The sequence below is a fragment of the Struthio camelus genome, chromosome 5 (assembly GCF_040807025.1).
Source record: "Struthio camelus isolate bStrCam1 chromosome 5, bStrCam1.hap1, whole genome shotgun sequence".
Classification (NCBI taxonomy): Eukaryota; Metazoa; Chordata; class Aves; order Struthioniformes; family Struthionidae; genus Struthio; species Struthio camelus.
Genome location: NC_090946.1, coordinates 50,622,487 through 50,631,560, shown reverse-complemented (window position 1 = coordinate 50,631,560; position 9,074 = coordinate 50,622,487). Strand labels below are relative to the sequence as shown.

Below are 9,074 nucleotides of genomic sequence, written 5' to 3'. Positions count from 1 at the left end.
AATAGCTGTTAAGAGCTGATTCCTGACTTTGGGTGTTTGACTTTGCAAGCATAGTATGCTTTCACTGAACTGAATTTGCACAAAGGTTTCAGGGCTTTTAAAAAAGAAAGCTAAAAATCAGAAGTGACATCTTATGGCATCATAATGCCACCCACTCCGGAATCTTTACATTCACGACTGCCTGTGTCACAGGAGTCACAGGTTTCTAAACACACATTGGAAATGAGTATTCTCTCCTGGGTGTATGTTCTTTTTCTCCATCTCTTCCAACTATTTCTCTCCCTCGTCCCACCACCCCAACCTGATCCATCCCACATCCCTCATTCTTACCTACCCGCCTTGAAATCCAGCTCCTCCATATAGTCTTGTCTATGCTTCTTTAGTCTCCCAGTTTCAATCCTCTTCCAGAAATCCATGGCGCCACTGAAAATAGCAGGTGACCCTGCTTGCCCCATCTCTCTACCCAAGAATCTGTACCATCTCTGGACCAAACAGTTTGGCTTCCACTCCCAGTTTCAGTCAATTTCCAGTCAGCAATTAAATGAGGAACCTTCTTTATTCACTTTGGAAAGAACACTGCAAGCAAAGGGAAAACAGTCTCCCTCTTTTGGCCCCATCTCAGTCCACAGAGGCAGGGAAAATCACTTAATTCCCCTGTGCACACACTGTCAAATGCTGCATGCTCACCTGTTCTATGGGAATGGTATGGGCACAGTTCCATGTAGGAGAGGTGCACAGCTGAATAGAGGCAGAGAAGACAGACTCTCCAGAGATTCCAGCTGCTCAATGCATATACCTGGCTTTTTAAGAGCTTTAAAGCAGTCAAATTTTAACAGATTTTCACAAAAATAGCAAAAAAACCATCCATCATACCTACGCTTCCCTCTGCCAAATTTCAAGCATGTAAATAAGCATTCCTGGGCAATGTGCTCTAGATGACCCTGCCTGAGCAGGGGGGCTGGACTTAGATGATCTCCAGAGGTGCCTTCCAACCTTGGCCATTCTGTGATTCTGTGATAATGGGGTGACTAGAAACTCTCAACAAAATGGCTGTACTGACTATACCTTCTTTTTGCTGACTGTATGCATTCTTTTCACTTCAAAAATGAAAGCAAAATGAAAGATCAGAAATGAAACTTTGCTTTCAAAAATGGCTGAGTAATTCTGGCTGAAACTTTTTCAAAATATCCAACCTGAGACAGACACCTTACATGAAAAATCTCTGACCAAATGGTTACAGTTTTGGCAAGATAGAGGAGGTCTCTTAGGCCATCAAGTCCAATTCCCAACTACCACAGAGGTCCACGTCATATTATTTGCCCTTTGCATGAACTAATAAAAGTCCTAGTCAAAAATAGCTAGGCACTTGACCCCTCTATGTCAAGTCCGTTCCAGTCTCTCACTGCTGAATTAGGGGAAACTTTCTTCTATTTTCCAGACTAAATATATTCTTTCAGTGACAAACTGGACAAAGCAATAAACTACTGAAAGTGATTAACAAAGGAAAAGCCGTTCTTGCAATGGATCTCTCAGATAACGTTTAATTTTAATGTTAAGACAAATTTTAAGCTATCACTACTCTACAAATAAATAACAATTATAAATATTGTGTATTCTCCTTATTATTTATAAATAAGCAATAACTAAAAAGACATGCCTATCCAAAATCAGGGACTGAACTCACAGGGCCCTAGAGCAGGTGCCTTGGAGGAGCTGTCCCGTAACCCAAACTTCTATGGTCACATGCACAACGCGCTGTAGACTTACTCTGTCTTCAGTGAGTTTCTGCGTGACTTAGGGCATACTCTAGAAAGCCACCACAGATCTCTTTGAAGGTTTTCTGATTTTCAAGGCAACAACTTTTTTTTTCTTGGTAAATCAACATGGCATTGGATCATTGGTCCATCTAACCATAATCTCCTCTCGATCAGTTAAGCCCCTTTAAACTACTACATCATTTCTGGAAACACAGGAAAACGTACAGTTACTTTCACTCTGTGAGCTCGTCACTATAAGCTAAGCAATGCCTTTTGAAGCGAGAACAGATAAACTTCTAGAAACCCAGTCTCATTCCTCATATAATTGTTCACTGTAACAAAAATATGAGATGACACAGCCAGCAAGTACAGGCAACAAAAGTAAAATAAAAATATTTTTCCTAGAGACCCACCAGAAACCCAAAGGGCCTGGGTTTCTTAGAAACCCAAAGTATTACAAATAAATGGTTAGACAATGCTTAGTATTCAGTGTATCATAAAATCTAATATACATCAAACAAAGGACGAAGTAGAAGAAATTTCAACGAGGGTGTTCACAGAAATGGTTTATTTATTTAATATAGTTGAAAGGAGTGTAGTGAACCCATATGAGCAAAGTTGCTCCACTGAAAAAGCTGCCTTCACAGAAAATTAACACAACATAAAATGGTAATGCAAGAGAACTCTAATGTCTATTACAAAGGAAATAAACTAAACAGGTACTAAGATGCAAACATGAAGAAATATATGCTGTAAGGCCATGAGATCAGAATTTCTCTTGTTACTGAGTGCAGTGCAGATTTAAATATTCACAAAAATAACATTCCAGTTCAAAACGTACTCTTCTCAAGTGACTTGATCAGACTTATTAGGCGCATTCTACTACCTCTTAGGCAGTATTTTTAACCATTTCATTAGGTTTTGACACTGAGCTCAAATCCTGAGAGATATGTATTTAATTAGTTTCTCCAAATATTTGGTATCATTACTTACTTTCAAAATAACAGGTGAAACCTTTAGTGTATATTTCAGAAGAGAAACAGCTGGATTATTCAGGTTTCTTACAGATACCCTCAAGCAAAATTTACACAGCTAAGAACTAAGAAGAGTTTGTTTAGAACAGAAAACATATAAGATTAACAGAGTAAAATATGAAAAACAGTAGTATACAGCAGAACGCTTGTCAGACGCAGGGCAGTCTTCATTGCTTAACACAGGGCCTTGCCACTGTGCGCATTCTGAGCGCACTGCCTCCCCAAACACGCTCCCTTCAGCAACACTTCACTGAATTCATCTAGTCCTATTAAAGTAGTGAGAGGGGAAAGGAATCCATAGAGGGCACATAAGGCTATGCTTATGGGCCAGCCAAGAAACACCAGCACAATGAGCCAAAATAATCCCCACACTATGCAGTTGCAGTCTGTCATCTCAAACCTAGTGACACAGAAAAGAAGAGTTGACTGTAAGTGATACATACAGATAGATCTCTCTTTTGTTTGAAAAGTTGTACCTTGGTAAAAAAAAAAAAAAAGCCAAGAAAAAGTTGTTTCCAGTATTTAACATAACAGTCGTAGCAGTCTAATATAACAAGTACCAAGTCACACGCACCTCCTGGGATACTCTCTTAGAAGGAAAGGGAAATATCAGATTCCCTTTAATGAGAAGTCTCCTAGTCTAGAATGACTTGGATGCAAATTCTTAACATAGCTCTAGAAAGATAAGTTGCAATGTTCCTTTAATGCATGAGAAAATACAACTATAGGTGAAGAACATAATGAATGTTTAGAATACAATGTAGTGTGTTAAGAAAATCCTGAGATCCAGACTAGGGCTAGCCCTTAAAGTTGCAGAACTTCCTACGTTGTCAGCAGGCAACCCAAGGAGATCACCTCCTGCTTATTCGCTAGCTTAGTGAGAAACAGGTTGCACACAACTAGAACACACACACAACTAGCTTAATTGAATTTATGTATCTTCTGGTCCTTTTCATTATCACTTACTCCTTCTGCTGAGCTTCAAGAGAGTATGTGCTTTTTTTAACAGATCCATCAAGCTGTGGCCAAGACTGTTAACAGTTATCTCCCCAGTGACTGATATCGGTTGTAAGCTGTGAGAGCATTTTATTTCTGCCTTGTTCATTCTTTGAGCAATCTGGAAAACTGCAGATCTATTTATATGAAAATGCTACACAATCCAAAACACAACCTGGCATTTTCTGCTGGTCTCGTGAGGTGTCCAGTGGCTATTTGGTTATGATCTTCTCTCTCCTATAGAGAGTATACAGGCTTCCTGATGTTTTTTTTCTTTATCCTCCTGGAAAAAAGCCTCCTTCTGTTGTTATACAAGCCAAACATATTAAGAGACAAAACCTCAGGATGACTGCTTCAGAATGCCTGTAGTGACCCTGTAATAGCCCTAACAAAGACCCCAAATATTGGATTAAAAACTAAAATTCTTTAACCATGTTCAGCTGCTTTGTACTTATTTTCAAAGTTTGGGGTCATTAGATGCTCTGTCTGTTCAAACTTTAATTACTGGGGATTTAAACCAAAGCTAAACTTAGAATTTCCTACAGTTCCAAGTCAGAGCTAATTAAAATGTTCCTAAAAGGGATTTCATTCTAAATGTGGAATACTCAAACTTCGTGTCAGTTTTTCTAAGTTTTCTCTGGAAATTAACGTAATTTCTTTTTTGTAACAACACATGTGGCTTTCCATGCTTATGATTACAAATTAAGAGATAGTCAGAGATACACACAAAGAATGAGACAGAGCGAGGTCTCAGATATGCCTAAGTATCAAAGAGGTACCCATCCTTGCTTTAAATGAGCAAACATGTATTGAAATTCACAGCTTGTTTGCTCTGACAAAACCATTATAAGCTTCCATAATGTCAAGAGCTAAAACCGCAATCTCCTGTTTTCCAGGGTCATTCATATATTAATAACAAAATTATACTTTGACTATCCCTACATAATGACTATTACTCATTCAATAAGCAGTTTGACTGAAAACAATGACTTGCTTACTAGAGTAAGGATATACAATAATAAAAATCAATTAAAATTACACATCCAAGGCATTAGGTATCAAAACATCTTTAGATTTTAAGAGCAGGCATGTATTCTTTGTAATTGTCCCTAAATAATTCCAAAGGTACAACTGCAGTATAGTTTATGATACAATGAATTATGAGTAACCTATACCTTTAACTAAATACCATTAACTAGAACTCACTGTTGTCAATTTGCTCAAAAACTCCTTGATACAAGCTTCACCTAAATAAATCAAGAAAAATCAAACAATGAAAAAATTAATTAAGAAAAGATTCAGTGTTTTAAGTACAGTCTTTCACTTGTAATACTTCATTATTTGAATTTAATTATAAAAATATAGGCAGCTCAGACACTAAGAACAGTCTTATAAAATTTAAAATTTACTGTGTTTAGCTTAGTTATCAGAGAATTAATGGAATAGTCTTAACCAACCGTAAATATAAGGTGATAAAGTTGTTAAACATCAAGTAGAAATAAAGGGAAGCAAAAGTTAGAGCAGTAAAAGACAGTAGTAAGCCTAATGAGCTAGCGCTGTGGGTGCCAGAATATTATTGAGTTAAACAGGTTGTTCCAGTTCAGGTGCTACTACAATACATGAAGAACACAGCAACCAGCACTGCTTTAAAATCATATGAGTAAATAATATCTTGAAAAATAACACTGACTCGGGATCTGTAGACAGCCTGAGCAGTCCCTTACCAAAGTTCTGCTTAGGAAACTTTTAAAACAGGACCAGAAAGTATGTTTTCTTTAAGGATATAACTCCACCTAGCTTGTGGCTCATGTACTAATTTCATACTAATATTCATACTAATATTTCACACTAACCCACTAATCCTGCTTTCACGAATGAAACTATGAGAGAGAACGGATGGCACAGATGTACAAGCTGAATTTATACTGCTTTTTGCTATCACACTGAAAAGCACACAGCTTGCTCAATTACCCATAAAGGCAGAAAAAGAGATGGGCAACAGCCTTACCTTTACAGCGTGACTCGACGGCCTTCTGAATGATCAGGTTTTCTCTTCCAGGCATTCACTGAAGCAGAAAAGCAAGATGAGCAGGGCCGCTGTTTGACAAGAGCCCTGGTGCCCAATCCTCACCTGAGCAACCCCACCAGCACCGCCTGAAAACGCGGAGGTGCCCCCCGCACCCGGCGGCCGGCCTGCCCGGGCGGCCTGCAGGCGCCCCGTCGGGGAACGGCACACGCCCTGCCAGAGCCGAGCCGCCCCTGAACCTGGCACCCCCTGGCATTCGCTCCCACAAATCTGGCACCTTGCGGGGGGCGAATCTTTTTGCGGCTACGTGCCCGGCTTCTGCCTGGCTGCTGTCTCAGGGCAGGGCGGCGCCGCCAGGCCGCGGTCAGCCTGGCCTCCCTCGGCCGCGGCAGACCGCTCGGCGGGGCGGCCCCCCGGTCACGGTCACGGTCACGGTCACGGCGGCGGTCACGGTCACAGCGGCGGCCGCGGAGAGGAGAGGCAGACTCCGGCTCCGGCCGCAGGGGCAGCCCACGAGGCCGCCCGCCCTCCTGCCCATCTCCACCATCCCGCTCATCCAGGGGCAGACCGCACGAGAAGTCCCCTACACCGAGTCATTTTCCCCAAGAGGGAAACAGAAACAGATTTTTTGCCACGTTTTTTTGTCTTCTCCTCTCTTCGGGCCTCCCTGCCACTGGCCCGTTTTGGGTCGGCCCTGCCTAACCCCCGCCTTACCTTTCAAAGGCGTGCTGTGGGGCAGCAGCCCGCCGCTGGAAGCAGTTAAACCCAGGCCTGGTAGGGGCAGGCAGGAAAGGAAGAAAACTGGATTAGTGAGATAAATAAGACTCTGAAACAATGGTCCGAGCGAAAAGCAGTTGGTGGTTAAGCTGCTCTTTCTGAAGAGGTGGTGATGCAATCATACCCATGGACGCCCACCCCCCGCCAAAAAAAAAACCCAAAAGAAAGATGAAGAAGCCTAAAAAAGATTAGGGAGAAATCAGGCACATGAGAAAGGGAAGAAAATGGCAAAAGTGCCTTGCACAAAAATAAGTGCAAATACATGTAAGCCAGAAAGAGATTTGTGCCTTTGTTCCTGCGCAAGGGACCAACCGGTAACGGACACAATGGTTTGGCACCCGGCAGCAGAGCAGGCAGCCCCAGCCGCCCCTGCTTGTGCCGGCAGCTGCTGTAATCCCGGCTTGGTGACGGGGCTGGGGGCTGGCAGCGGCTGCAGGGCACGGACCTCGTCGTCCTCGTCGTCGTGGTCGTGCCGAAGCCGCCAGCCTCAGGCAGCCCTTGTGCTCCCCCCCGGGGGAAACGCCGGCTGCCCTGCTAAGGCAGCGAGCGGCGTGCCTCGCGCGCCACAGAGCTGAAGGTCTGGCTTCCAGCCGTTAGCTACGGTTTTGGCAGCTGCGTTTTAGTTTGAATTATTCAGTAAGTATCTCCTGATCTCAACCACAAAAAGCGTGAGGCAGGAAAACTACAGACAGACGCTAACACGTGTGTGCGTGACGTGTCTGGGCTCGGGAGAACTTTTTGAGGAGAGAACTGGCGTATCCCAGAGGTATGAAAATCTGTCCCCGTCCTCCTTCCAGGACAGGTATAGAGAAATAAGTTTGGCTGAGGATGCTAAGGATGCAACAATCTGACAGCAAACTCGGACGGTGCCCAGTGGAAAAAACAGCATTTCGGATCAGGCGTACAATAGAAACAGCAAAGAACCAAATGGGCAGGCAGGAAAATGTGTGTCCCAAAATTCCTGTGGGAAGATTTCTGTTTGTATCGGTTTTACAGTCACTTCAAATATTCCTCTGTTTTTCTTCATTTTGTCTTTTCTGTCCTTTTGTTAAACATCAGTAACATTTTGTAGCTTCCAAAGAATTACCAAGTGTTTATTAATGTCTTTAAAAAGTAATTTTAGGCCACTTTTTCTAATCAGTCTGTATGTGTACACTTCAGAAAATTCTGGTAAAATTCAGTTTGGCTATGCTAAATCACATCAGAGAGAAATGCCCTAAGAAATTCTTACCTAGATAGCTCAAAGACTTAGCCACAAAATGATTTTAGCAGGTAGTCATTTAATTTGAACAGCTTACTAACGCCAGGGCTGACAGAGACACATTTATTTTAACATTATATCCTACATCGTGATCTGAATTTTATCTCAATTTTCCTTTCACAATCACAGTGTATATGACTAGGTGATTTTTTATTCATAAAATTTTTCAGCATTGAAGTTGCTAAATAAATACTAGGATTGAAAATTTAAGTGTAAAATGATTATGAAATTTGCAATTATAATGCTGCTGGCAACCCTGACTTAACTGCAAACATCCAGTGAGCTTAAGGAGAAAAATGAATTCAGATAAAGAATTAAACTGCACAGGAAATAGCGAAATGTTGGTATTAAATCTTCAATCACATCTTCATTGAGCAAGCCCTTAATACTCAGTCATAAAAGTTTATTTTTTTCTTTCATTAGAAAACAAAGAGGCTAATCTTTAAATATGTGTTCAGTTTAAGAATATTGCAAATTAGTGCTCAGTTTTTGATTGCCTTTCATAAACAAAGTAGTTAAATAGCTAATTTCAACTGTCTTCAAACATCTTTCAATTGCCAATATATTCAAGCTGTCCAAAATCTGGCTTCAGGCCAGAGCAAGATAAAAATACCGTCTTTGTTCCTCTAGTCAATCATTTCCTTACTTCAAGCAGGTTTTACAAGGGTATCTGAAAAGTCTACATATTTTAATAGGAACACTACAAATATGCTCAAGTCTTTTCTCATATGGAGCAAAAAGATTGTTATGAATAACTATTCCTTATCTCCAGGATGCCTGATGTGAAAGGGGTGCTGCAGGATTCAGTTCTTTGTCTCTTCACATGTATGCAACCTAGAGTGAGATCTGAAAAAATGACTTCTGTGACTACAATGGGTTATAGACATCAAAATCTAAAACTGCAACCTGAAAATCTCCACTTAGCCTAATCACAAAGCATTATATGGCTCATGAAAGACTTTGATGTACATGGCCTAAATTCAGAGTCAGGCAGTGGCAAATTAGGTTACTGGCAACTAGGCAATGTACGCTGATTACCTGAATACACACTTGTACTTACCAGCATACTGAGCCGGTTACACATTACACCTTTCACAGGCATACTATATCCACTCCAAAATTTAAACATGGCTGATGTCTTTCCCCTCAGCTGAGTGTGTAATGTGACCATATCCAGACGGCAAAACGCTGCAGCAAAAAGTAGCAAAACTCAGCCAGCTAAC

The 9,074-nt window shown here is 41.3% G+C and overlaps 1 long non-coding RNA gene across 2 annotated transcripts; it reads right to left on the bottom strand.

Annotated features, from left to right (window-relative positions):
* Nucleotides 1–2,360: 2,360 nt before the first annotated feature.
* LOC138067318 (uncharacterized) lies at nucleotides 2,361–6,631 on the bottom strand. Of its 2 annotated transcripts, none has more exons than XR_011141191.1 (4): nucleotides 6,528–6,631; nucleotides 5,796–5,853; nucleotides 4,994–5,034; nucleotides 2,361–3,191 (listed from the first exon to the last, which is right to left on the bottom strand). It is a non-coding gene; the product is annotated as an uncharacterized lncRNA (long non-coding RNA). The 2 variants fall into 2 exon arrangements; XR_011141192.1 differs by lacking the exon at nucleotides 6,528–6,631 and adding an exon at nucleotides 6,091–6,167.
* Between the last annotated feature and the right edge of the window lie 2,443 nt (nucleotides 6,632–9,074).